The sequence below is a fragment of the Salvia miltiorrhiza genome, chromosome 3 (assembly GCF_028751815.1).
Source record: "Salvia miltiorrhiza cultivar Shanhuang (shh) chromosome 3, IMPLAD_Smil_shh, whole genome shotgun sequence".
NCBI classification, from domain to species: Eukaryota; Viridiplantae; Streptophyta; class Magnoliopsida; order Lamiales; family Lamiaceae; genus Salvia; species Salvia miltiorrhiza.
Genome location: NC_080389.1, coordinates 11740169 through 11752307, shown reverse-complemented (window position 1 = coordinate 11752307; position 12139 = coordinate 11740169). Strand labels below are relative to the sequence as shown.

General features: G+C 39.7%; 1 long non-coding RNA gene across 1 annotated transcript; it reads left to right on the top strand.

Moving 5' to 3' along the window:
* Positions 1–1108: 1108 nt before the first annotated feature.
* LOC131017657 (uncharacterized) lies at positions 1109–4890 on the top strand. The gene is made up of 3 exons (XR_009099752.1): positions 1109–1681; positions 3981–4045; positions 4632–4890. It is a non-coding gene; the product is annotated as an uncharacterized LOC131017657 (long non-coding RNA).
* The last annotated feature ends 7249 nt before the right edge of the window (positions 4891–12139 follow it).

The window sequence follows — 12139 nt, the reverse complement described above, 5'->3', positions numbered from 1 at the left end:
AAGCATGGGTAACCAAGCGTCGTCGGAAGTTGCCGGAATGGGTGATGTGGTGCTCAAGCTTTCATCCGGCACGGAGATAACCTTGAAGGATGTGCTGCATGTCCCGGACATCCGCAAGAATCTCATCTCGGGGTCCATACTAGTTAATAAGGGCTTTAGACTAGTTTTTGAGTCCGAGAAAGTTGTTGTAACCAAGTTTGGAAAGTACCTTGGTAGGGGTTTTCTCACCAATGGGCTTTTCAAGCTTAATGTTCAGCCGGTCAAGCGTGTAACCGGCAAGCCTATCAATGAAAATGCTACTACTTCCTCTTACTTGGTTGAGTGTTGTGATTTATGGCATTGTAGATTAGGACATGTTAATCTAAATGCGATAAAAAGATTAGTAAATATGGATTTACTAAAAATAAACGAGTTTAACACTCAAAACAAATGTCAAATTTGTGTTGAAGCAAAAATGACGAAGTCTCCATTTCATTCTGTGGAAAGGAGCACTAAACCTTTAGAACTAATCCACACCGACGTGTGTGATCTAAAGTTTATGCAAACTCGAGATGGTAAGAAGTACTTTATCACTTTTATTGATGACTGCACAAGGTATTGCTATCTTTATCTTCTAAGAAGTAAAGATGAGGCTATTGAAGCTTTCAAGAACTTCAAAACAGAAGCCGAGAATCAACTTGGTAGTCGAATTAAGATGGTTCGAAGTGATAGAGGGGGAGAATATGTTGCTCCGTTTGAGGAATTATGCTATGTCATATCCCAATTTTTAATCACTGATTAAAGACTTAATAATTAGGGTTCGGCATCCATTAATAATAAAACTGATTTGATTTATCTGATATGATTTAATTGTTATATATGTGTTTTGATGTGCTAAATTCTTATTATTATTTGAATTCGTTTGAGATTTAAAGGATTATTGAGTAGTCAATAATTATTATTTCGGATTATAACTGACTTAGCAGAGTCATGTTATTTAATTTATATACGATAGAAATAGTATTTCTATTATTTACTTGAAGTCGTAATTAATTTTCGACTTATAAAACGAGTTATAAAATATGTAATTTATAGAGAGTTATAACGAAGCTTCATTATATGAGAACCCGAAATTAGTATTACAAATACAGAATAAGGATTTTATTCATCACATTCATCTAGCACCTACACATTTCCACATCCATCTTACTCTTAAATAAATTGATGGTGTTGGAAACACTCATCATATGCCAACCATCCCACTAAACACTCATCATATGCCAACTATCCCACTAAACACTCATCATTTCACTAAACACTCATTATTCCACACACTCATCATTCCACTAAACACTCTTTACACCTTCTTTTGCCAGCCATCTTCTACACTTTAACATCTCAACATGCAATTAGCTTTTATTTAATCAAAATCAGCAACCAACATTCCTCCCATTCCTCCTAACATTCTGATCCAAGCTATACGTTCTTATGCTTGAATTATAATTCACTGATTCCAGCTTTCCAAATCAGTTTCCAAGATTTCCCAAAACAAGAAAGAGGTAATAAACGTCCATTAATTCTTCCAATTCTTTCATAGTTTTCAGATCCAAAATTTCATTGTTAAGCTTGGCTGAATAAATTCGCAGATCCAATTTTGGTGAATTCAGAAAGAAGATTTTCCTCATTTCCTACTCATATCAAGGTTACCTCCTACTTTACTTTCTCCATATATTCATTTGTTAAATTACAAAACTATGATTCAAATGAAAACAGATCGAACACACACATCCATTACCATTTCTTTTAGACTATTATTGCTTCAATTGCATCAGCTTATCACCATCAGAGAACCACCAACAGAATAATACACACGCACACATTTTACTATATTCTCTAATCTATTACAAGTACAGATCAGTTTTTGTAAATAGAAATGAATGATTGAAAGAACAGATTTTTAAAACCCTAACTTGTTCTATATTTTGAATCTGGACTGAAAAATTTGGAGAGTTCCTTGTGTTTTGCTTGCGTGTGTGTTGTTCGAATCGTGAGAGGGGAAGGAGGGAGCAGCAGACGGCTGTTCGGCGCCGGCAACGGCGGCGCGGCGGCAACTGTCGTCCAGTCCCTGTTCTGCCAAAACGAGAGAGAAGGGAAAGGGGGAGAGATTAGATTATAACAAAAAAGAAGAGAAGGGAGAACAGGGGAGGGAGAGAGAGAGATAGGAGGGAGAACTTATCTTCTCCGGTGGCGACGACGCGGCGGCATCGGCAGCGGCGACGCGGCGGCGGAAGCACCGAGCTGTTCCTGGTCGGCCGGAAAAGAGGAAAAGAGGGGGAGCTCAGATCTGGAGCCTACCTTCCCGGCGACGCAAGGCTCGGCCTCCACCGCGATTCCAGCCAGACGAACGACGGAGGAGGCGACGGACGGCGGCCGAGCTCCTTCACGGCGAGGCGCATGCATCGATTCCGCCGAGGGAGGAAGGGAGAAGATGAGTGAGCAGAGGGAGGCGCCGGCAACGGCGGCTTTGCTGCTGCTGTCCGGCCAACGATGGAGAGTGAGATGGAGAGAAGGGCGGCGGCCATGGCTGTCCTGTGGTCGCCGGAGCAGCTCACGGCGGAGCTCGCGAGGAAAACAGTGAGAGAGAGACGATCGAGTGAGATAGAGTTGAGGGAAGAGGGCGAGAAGTGAGAGGGAGAGAGGGAGGTAGAGCCGCCGGCCTCCGGCGACGGCGCGACCGTCCGGTGGCGGCGGCAGGCAGGAAGCCGAGAGGGAGAGAGAGGCGTAAGAGTGAGAGAGCGGCTGATGATGCTTGTGTGCTGATGTGTGTGTTTTGTATATTTATATGTGTGTTATAGAATTAGGGTTTAAATTTTAGGATTTATTATTTTATTTGTGTGGGCCGAAAATTTTATAAAAAAAAAAAGAGAGTGGGCCGATTTTTATTGCTATGTGGGCCGATTTTATTTTAATTCTGCTGGGCTCTTTTTGTTCTTAATTGATGGGTTTTTATTTTAATTGTGTGGGCTAATTTTATTTAAATGGTTGGGCTATTGTTCTAAATATAGGCCTACGAATCTTGGCCTTATTTTTTTTTTTAAAAAAAAAAAAAAATGTTTGAATTTACACTAAATTATTTAATGAATTTAAATCTCTTGATTTAAATTTTAATATTTAAAATTTGGATTATTTATTCTAAATGAAGTCCATTCTATTATTTAAATTATTAATGGACTTTAAAGCAAATATTTTGGGATTAAGCCCCATTTATTATATGATAAAATTATTTTCAAAGCTTACGAGTATGGATTTCTTTTTTTAAATGGTTAAAATGTTTTATTTCATCTCAATGGATTTTAAAATGTTTTATTATTTATAAATGAATAATGGAATTTCTTATTTATTTACATAAAAAAAAATGAAATGTATAGAATATTATAAATATGGTTTCTTTTAAAAGAAAAAGGATTAAATTATTTTATGAGTAATTCCATTATAATGGAATTAAAATGTCCTATTAGAATGGCTTCATGTTTTAAAAAAAAATATATTGAAACTATTTATGTGGAATTGTGTTATAGAATGATTAAGTATATGATTTACTTTATCAAATGAGCTTGGGATTTAATTGAGATATTAAATTACTAAGCATGTGTTTTTAAATGATTTATTTATTTAAGTGATGAAAATGTGCGAAGTATTGGAAAGCATGATTTATAATTTTCAGGGTGATAATATATGGCTTGTTCTTAATTGATGGAGTACTTGACTAAATGACGGGTATAGAGGGAGGTTATGGATTATGTACATGTTGATGTTCGAACAAATGGGTTCGAACCTATATGATAGTTACATGATAATTGGTTACATTTTATTGATTGAATGAAACGAGATTAATATGGATGCTAGAACCCTAAAACTTTAAAAGATACCCTAGGCACGTAGAATTAGACTTTGTCTTATGACAATTTCTTCACGAACTTATCGACTCTTCATCAATGAAGGTCCGGGCGACAGAAAGTGAAGCAGAAGAAGAAACGATTCCACGCCAACTTTAAGAACAATTGAGGTGGGCATTATTTTATTATTACGTATATAGAGATCCCCTGCGTGACGTAGGCCTCATATGCGAATATATATGCATGATATGTTTTGACTATTTATTCAGTTCTTATGAAATGTTTATATGTTTAATGCCCTTTATGAAAATGAAAATGTTATGAAAATGAAATGTTTATGAAATGATTGACTGCCAAAATGTTTATGTTTTTATATGTATCCTATCTGTGTTGGTTCGCCAACTTTAAAGGAAATCCAATTGGGATCCTATGCTAGACAAAGGTCGCTAGCTAGGGTTAACGTGTACACTCATGGAGACCGCGAGTCGCTTGCGACCGGTCTTGGCGTCCGTGGTAAGGAGGCCTCCTTCCCGGCGCGTGACAGAAAGGACAGATATGGATCATATAGACTGAAAATGGGATGCATCCACCTTTATGAAAATGAACGAAATGTTTTAGTAAGCGCAGGTCATTTATGAAAAACCCTGTGTGTTACTGTTATGGCAGTTCAATTTATATATGTATGCATGTTGTATTTTCGGCTTATGTCACTGAGTATTTTTATACTCAGCCCTGCATGTATTTCTAAATGTGCAGGTTGAGCAGGCGATGGAATGGATTGGTGTTGAGCGGATTTTCCTTTTGATGTTTATGTAATGAAACCTTGAGTATGCATCTCCATATGCATAACTCACACGTTTTTCCGCTGCAAACACTCTGAATTTGTTATCGTATTGTGGAACTTATTACTCCTTCATTTTGTTTAACTTTCATTTGGGGTTTAGTCGTTATGGCTGGCTCATTTGTTAATTACCTAAGTGGTTATATATATATATATACCACTAGTTTGTTGTTATTAATGTCGGTTATTTGGTAAATCCCTTTTAAATTTCCATTTCTTATTGTTCACCCAAGTCATAACCCCGGTTAACCGTCATTGGGATAGTGGGCTGTGACAGAGTGGTATCAGAGCAGTTCGTTTGCTCTGGCCCTAGAAACCATTTTCTAAAAAGTCATGTCTAGTTTGATTCACTAGACATACGTGGGTTCATACGACACCGCTCAACACTCCATTGCATCGTGCTCAATCAAGGAAAAAGGTAACTGCAGTTACAATGTTTTAAAGATGTTATTATTCTAAACTGTTTCATGAAAATGTTTATGTAAAGAGCATGCTATGATGAAATGTTGAAAGTTTTGCCTTTCATTGAAATGTTGAATGTTTTGCCTTTCATGGCATATCATTGCAGTTATGATGTTATGATAAGAGAAGAATGATAGAGAATTGACACATGCTTTCCCCAGAAAACATAGATTGCTATAAGTTGCATGATCACTATTCTAAAAGAACATAGACTGCTGGATTAGTAGGATATCTCTACAATCTAGATTCTTAAAGTGATGATGTAGAATAATGAAAGAGAACTTAGAGCATTTCAGCTCCCACAAGAAAACAATGGTTCTTTTGAACTACAAAGAGGAATGAAAAGACATGTACGCGTTGAAGGAAAAACACGGGATGATGATACAAGACGAATTCAAGGCAAACGCTGCATCAAGGGTTTGAGCATAGTCTCTACGTTCAAATGTTCACATGCGATGGAACACCGAATCGACTTTTAGTACACGATAGATTTTAAGAACAGTATGCTTTGCCTATGTATATGTATATATTTGTGTACATGTTATACGCGGGGGTTTGGGTCCAATAGGACATAGAACTTTAAGTTAAGCTTTTGGTTGTCAGTACAAACTTGAGTTTTATTATGAATAGTTGTCCACGACTTTTTAAGTTTGGGATGATGTTTTCCGTGTGATTGGGAGGTGATGATGATTGGACCTAGCCAGTCCACATGATCCAAATATCAGTCGACGTCTTTTGGGTTGAAGACCCATGTGTTTCAACTTTCGGTTGAAAAGCCAGATGAGTTTTTACTCTAGATCATTTTGTTCGACCTAGTAGTTACTCCTTTCTACCATCTGGTTATTCGTTTGAATTTCTCAACAAATTTTCCTGCACCACTTTGTTTTGATATCGTTCAAGAATTGAGCCTTACAATTGTATAGTTGTCCTAGCACCCTCTTGTGATCAATAAGGATTTAGATGTTTTGTTATGATGCTTTCATGATTAAATCAAGAGGAATATGTTATGAATTGAGGTAAGGAATATACTAAGGATCTTTTATTTTTGAAGCACAGAATGCCTCCCAGAAGAGCCCCAAGAAACAATGTGGGAACCGCAAACGAACCTCCACGAAGGGTTGAGGAACTTTTTCTTAAACAGAGCCCGCCAACATTCAACGGGACCGGCAACCCGACTGATGCCGAAATCTGGATTAGAGCAATGGAAAGGATTTTCGACTTTCTTCACTGTACTGATCAAGAGAGACTCTCTTGTGTTGCATTCCAACTAACTGGGTCGGCAGATTTTTGGTGGGAAACCAAGAAGAGGGCAATGACCCTCGAACAATTGGAAAACCTGACTTGGGAAGACTTCAAGACGGAGATCTACGATAAATACATTCCCAAAAGCTACAGAAAGAAGAAAGAGACGGAGTTTTTCAATCTGAAACAAAACAAGATGTCCGTGACGGAATACGATCGCGCTTTCTGCGACATGTCTCGCTATGCCCCTCATCTGATCGACACTGATGAAAAAATGGCCGAGAAGTTTCGTTCAGGCCTTAGGCATGAGATCAAGATGGCGCTTGCTAGTCATGGTGATCTCACCCACTCTGAAGCACTTAGCAGAGCCCTGGATGTTGAAGCAGCAATGCCTGAAGACCGCCCAACCCAGACTCAAGCTCCGGGAAACAACGATCGTGGGAAGAGAAAATGGGAAGGCAACAACAACAATAATAGGGGTTACTACAACAACCAAGATAACAAGAGGCCATGGCAAGGAAACATGATGCCACAAAGGCAATGGCAAGGACGACCAGTCAATCCAGGATCAGCTGGAAACAATCAGGGCCAGCTCAGGGCACCTTTATGTCCCAAATGCTCCAAGTCACATCACGGCATATGCTTGGCTGGCAGCAATACCTGCTTTAAGTGTGGCCAGAAGGGCCATTTTGCCAGAGACTGCCAAGGAAAACCACAAGGAGGAATGAGAGGGCCGAATCAGCCGGGCCAAGTACAACCACTCAGGGCTATCCAAGGCCAACAGTTACTCTACCCACCACCACAGCAGCAGTATCGACCTGCGGCACGTCCACCGCAAATTCCACAGGCAAGAGCCTATGCCTTGCACAAGAATAAACAAGGAAACAACCAAGGGAATTTGGCAGGTATGGGCACATTACTTGACACACCTGTTATACTTCTGTTCGACACGGGTGCCTCGCATTCTTTTATTGCAAGTGTATGTGTAAAAACTTTAAAGCTCCAACCTGAAAAGACTAATCAGGACTTGAGAATTTCTTCACCAATAGGAGGAATAGCAGTAGTAACACATGCTTGCTCGAACCTAGAACTGACCATAGGATCGTTTAAGGTTATAGCAAACAACTTGCATGTTATATCGATGGAGGACGTTGATATAATCCTGGGAATGGACTGGCTAGCGGAGAACTATGCCACGATATTGTGCCAAGAGCGGAAAATCGGTTTCAACTTTCCAGGAAGGGACGCTTTGAGTTTCCACGGAATATGCAGGAGGAACAGAGTGCCGACTATTTCAGCTTTACAGGCAAGGAAGATGATGAACAAGAAAGACTGCCAAGCCTTCCTCGTATACCTGAACGGGGGAATTGAGACCGAAAAGACAATGGAAGATGTAGAGATCGTGCGGGATTTTCAAGATGTTTTCCCAGAAAATTTGCCAGGATTACCACCTGACAGACAAGTAGAATTCACCATCGATCTAGAGCCAGGAGCGGCGCCGGTATCAAAAGCACCGTACAGAATGGGCCCGAAGGAATTGGAAGAGTTGAAAATCCAGTTACAAGAGTTACTGGACCTAGGCTTCATCAGGCCTAGTGTGTCCCCATGGGGAGCGCCGGTGCTGTTTGTCAAGAAGAAAGATGGAACCTTGAGATTGTGCATCGATTATCGAGAGCTGAACAAGCTAACGCTTAAGAACAAGTATCCATTGCCCAGAATTGATGATTTATTCGACCAACTCAAGGGCACGAGTGTTTTCTCCAAAATCGATTTGAAGTCTGGGTATCATCAGTTAAAGGTTAGACATGAAGATATACCCAAAACGGCTTTCCGAACAAGATATGGTCACTACGAGTTCGTAGTTGTACCGTTCGGACTAACAAATGCACCAGCTGTGTTCATGGACCTCATGAACAGAGTATTTCATCCTTATTTGGATAAATTCGTCTTGGTGTTTATTGATGATATCCTCATTTACTCCAAGAATGAAGAAGAACACAGGGAACATCTGAGAACTGTTTTGCAAACTCTTAGGGATGAACGCCTTTTTGCCAAATTCAACAAATGTGAGTTTTGGCTCAAAGAAGTTACATTTCTGGGACATATTGTATCTTCAGAAGGTATTAAGGTGGACCCCGCCAAAGTGGAAGCAGTACAAGGATGGAAGTCGCCAACTACCCCAAACGAGATCAGAAGTTTCTTGGGATTGGCTGGCTACTATCGAAGATTCATTGAGGGATTTTCCAAGATAGCAAGGCCGATGACGCAATTGCTCCGAAAGGGAATTAAATACACATGGACTAACGAGTGTGAAGAAAGTTTTCAGCTGCTCAAGGAAAAGCTAACTACAGCGCCAGTGCTAACAATTCCGGAACCAGACAAGGAGTATGTGGTCTACACGGATGCATCAAAGAACGGACTAGGATGCGTTTTGATGCAGGAAGGCAAAGTGATTGCATATGCATCGCGGCAACTTAGGCCACACGAATTGAATTATCCGACCCATGATCTTGAACTAGCGGCGGTAGTGCACGCACTAAAAATCTGGAGACATCATCTATATGGTGTCAGGTGTGAGATTTACACCGATCACAAAAGTCTAAAATACTTTTTCGAGCAAAAGGATCTCAACATGAGACAGCGAAGATGGCTCGAATTAGTAAAAGATTATGACTGTGGTATAAATTATCACCCGGGGAAGGCCAATGTAGTAGCCGACGCATTGAGCCGCAAGGTCCCATTGAAACTGGGATACATCCTTACAAAGGAAGAAGAGCTCATACGAGATTTTGATAGGATGAAATTAGAGGTGATAAACCCACCTGCTACAATAGCGGGGGTGGTCGCGATTATACCAAATTTGAGGAAATTGGTGGTAGAAGCTCAAAGGAAGGATGATAAATTGGAGAAATTACGAGCTAAGATAAGAGAAGGAAATCTCAAGAACTATCACGAAGAAGCCGACAATGCTATTTTCTTTGAGAAGAGAATATGCATCCCTCATGACAATGAACTCAAGAACAAGATCATGAGCGAAGCCCATGACACTCCTTATGTCGCCCACCCGGGAAGCACTAAGATGTATCAAGATCTAAAAGAAAATTTCTGGTGGGAAGGAATGAAACGAGACGTGGCTTTATTCGTCGAAAAGTGTCTAGTTTGCCAGCAAGTAAAGGCTTTACACCAACGACCTTACGGCGAGCTACAGCCTTTGGAGATTCCAGAATGGAAATGGGACGATATTGCAATGGACTTTGTTACAGGATTGCCAAAAACAAGACGAGGTAACACGGTAATATGGGTCATTGTAGACAGACTCACAAAGAGTGCACACTTTCTGCCTATCCCTATCACGTATAGATCAGATAAGTTAGCCCAACTCTACATCAAGGAGATCGTGCGTTTACATGGGGTGCCGAAGACAATCACGTCCGACAGAGATTCTAAGTTTACCTCCAGATTCTGGATAAGCTTGCAGAAGGAATTGGGAACAAGGTTGAATTTCAGCACAGCTTTCCACCCGCAGACCGACGGTCAGTCCGAAAGGACAATTCAAACGCTAGAAGATATGTTAAGGACTGTTGTGCTAGATAGAGGAGAAGATTGGGAGCGTGTGTTGCCACTAATCGAATTTGCTTACAACAACAGCTATCAAGCAACTATCGCCATGGCACCTTATGAGGCGTTATACGGGAAGAAATGTAGATCGCCGCTTTACTGGGATGAAGTCGGCGAAAGAAGAATCTTGGGGCCAGATACAGTAGGCGAGATGATTGAGATCGTCCGTCAGATTCGACAGCGTATTAAAGAGGCCCAAGATAGACAGAAGTCTTATGCCGACAAACGTCGAACCGACTTGCAGTTTGAGTGTGGGGATAAAGTCTTTTTGAAGATTTCTCCTTCTAAAGGGATTACAAGATTTGGCGTAAAGGGTAAGCTTAGACCCCGTTTTATAGGACCCTATGAGATCCTAGAAAGGGTGGGCCCGGTAGCTTACAGGCTGGCGTTGCCGCCAAGCCTTGGGAATGTGCATAATGTGTTTCATGTGTCGCAGTTGAGAAAATATGTTTATGATCCAAAACACGTGATCCAAAGAGACGACGTTATCCTTAGCCCAGATATGAGCTATGAAGAGAGACCCGAATCTATTTTAGATCGGAAGATTCAAGTACTAAGGAATAAATCGATACCCTTAGTAAAAGTCCTTTGGAAGCACCATGATCAAGAAGAGGCGACATGGGAACTCGAGTCTAGCATGAAGGAGAAATACCCAGAATTATTTCCTGAGGTACAAATTTCGGGACGAAATTTATTTTAAGGGGGATAGTATGTCATATCCCAATTTTTAATCACTGATTAAAGACTTAATAATTAGGGTTCGGCATCCATTAATAATAAAACTGATTTGATTTATCTGATATGATTTAATTGTTATATATGTGTTTTGATGTGCTAAATTCTTATTATTATTTGAATTCGTTTGAGATTTAAAGGATTATTGAGTAGTCAATAATTATTATTTCGGATTATAACTGACTTAGCAGAGTCATGTTATTTAATTTATATACGATAGAAATAGTATTTCTATTATTTACTTGAAGTCGTAATTAATTTTCGACTTATAAAACGAGTTATAAAATATGTAATTTATAGAGAGTTATAACGAAGCTTCATTATATGAGAACCCGAAATTAGTATTACAAATACAGAATAAGGATTTTATTCATCACATTCATCTAGCACCTACACATTTCCACATCCATCTTACTCTTAAATAAATTGATGGTGTTGGAAACACTCATCATATGCCAACCATCCCACTAAACACTCATCATATGCCAACTATCCCACTAAACACTCATCATTTCACTAAACACTCATTATTCCACACACTCATCATTCCACTAAACACTCTTTACACCTTCTTTTGCCAGCCATCTTCTACACTTTAACATCTCAACATGCAATTAGCTTTTATTTAATCAAAATCAGCAACCAACATTCCTCCCATTCCTCCTAACATTCTGATCCAAGCTATACGTTCTTATGCTTGAATTATAATTCACTGATTCCAGCTTTCCAAATCAGTTTCCAAGATTTCCCAAAACAAGAAAGAGGTAATAAACGTCCATTAATTCTTCCAATTCTTTCATAGTTTTCAGATCCAAAATTTCATTGTTAAGCTTGGCTGAATAAATTCGCAGATCCAATTTTGGTGAATTCAGAAAGAAGATTTTCCTCATTTCCTACTCATATCAAGGTTACCTCCTACTTTACTTTCTCCATATATTCATTTGTTAAATTACAAAACTATGATTCAAATGAAAACAGATCGAACACACACATCCATTACCATTTCTTTTAGACTATTATTGCTTCAATTGCATCAGCTTATCACCATCAGAGAACCACCAACAGAATAATACACACGCACACATTTTACTATATTCTCTAATCTATTACAAGTACAGATCAGTTTTTGTAAATAGAAATGAATGATTGAAAGAACAGATTTTTAAAACCCTAACTTGTTCTATATTTTGAATCTGGACTGAAAAATTTGGAGAGTTCCTTGTGTTTTGCTTGCGTGTGTGTTGTTCGAATCGTGAGAGGGGAAGGAGGGAGCAGCAGACGGCTGTTCGGCGCCGGCAACGGCGGCGCGGCGGCAACTGTCGTCCAGTCCCTGTTCTGCCAAAACGAGAGAGAAGGGAAAGGGGGA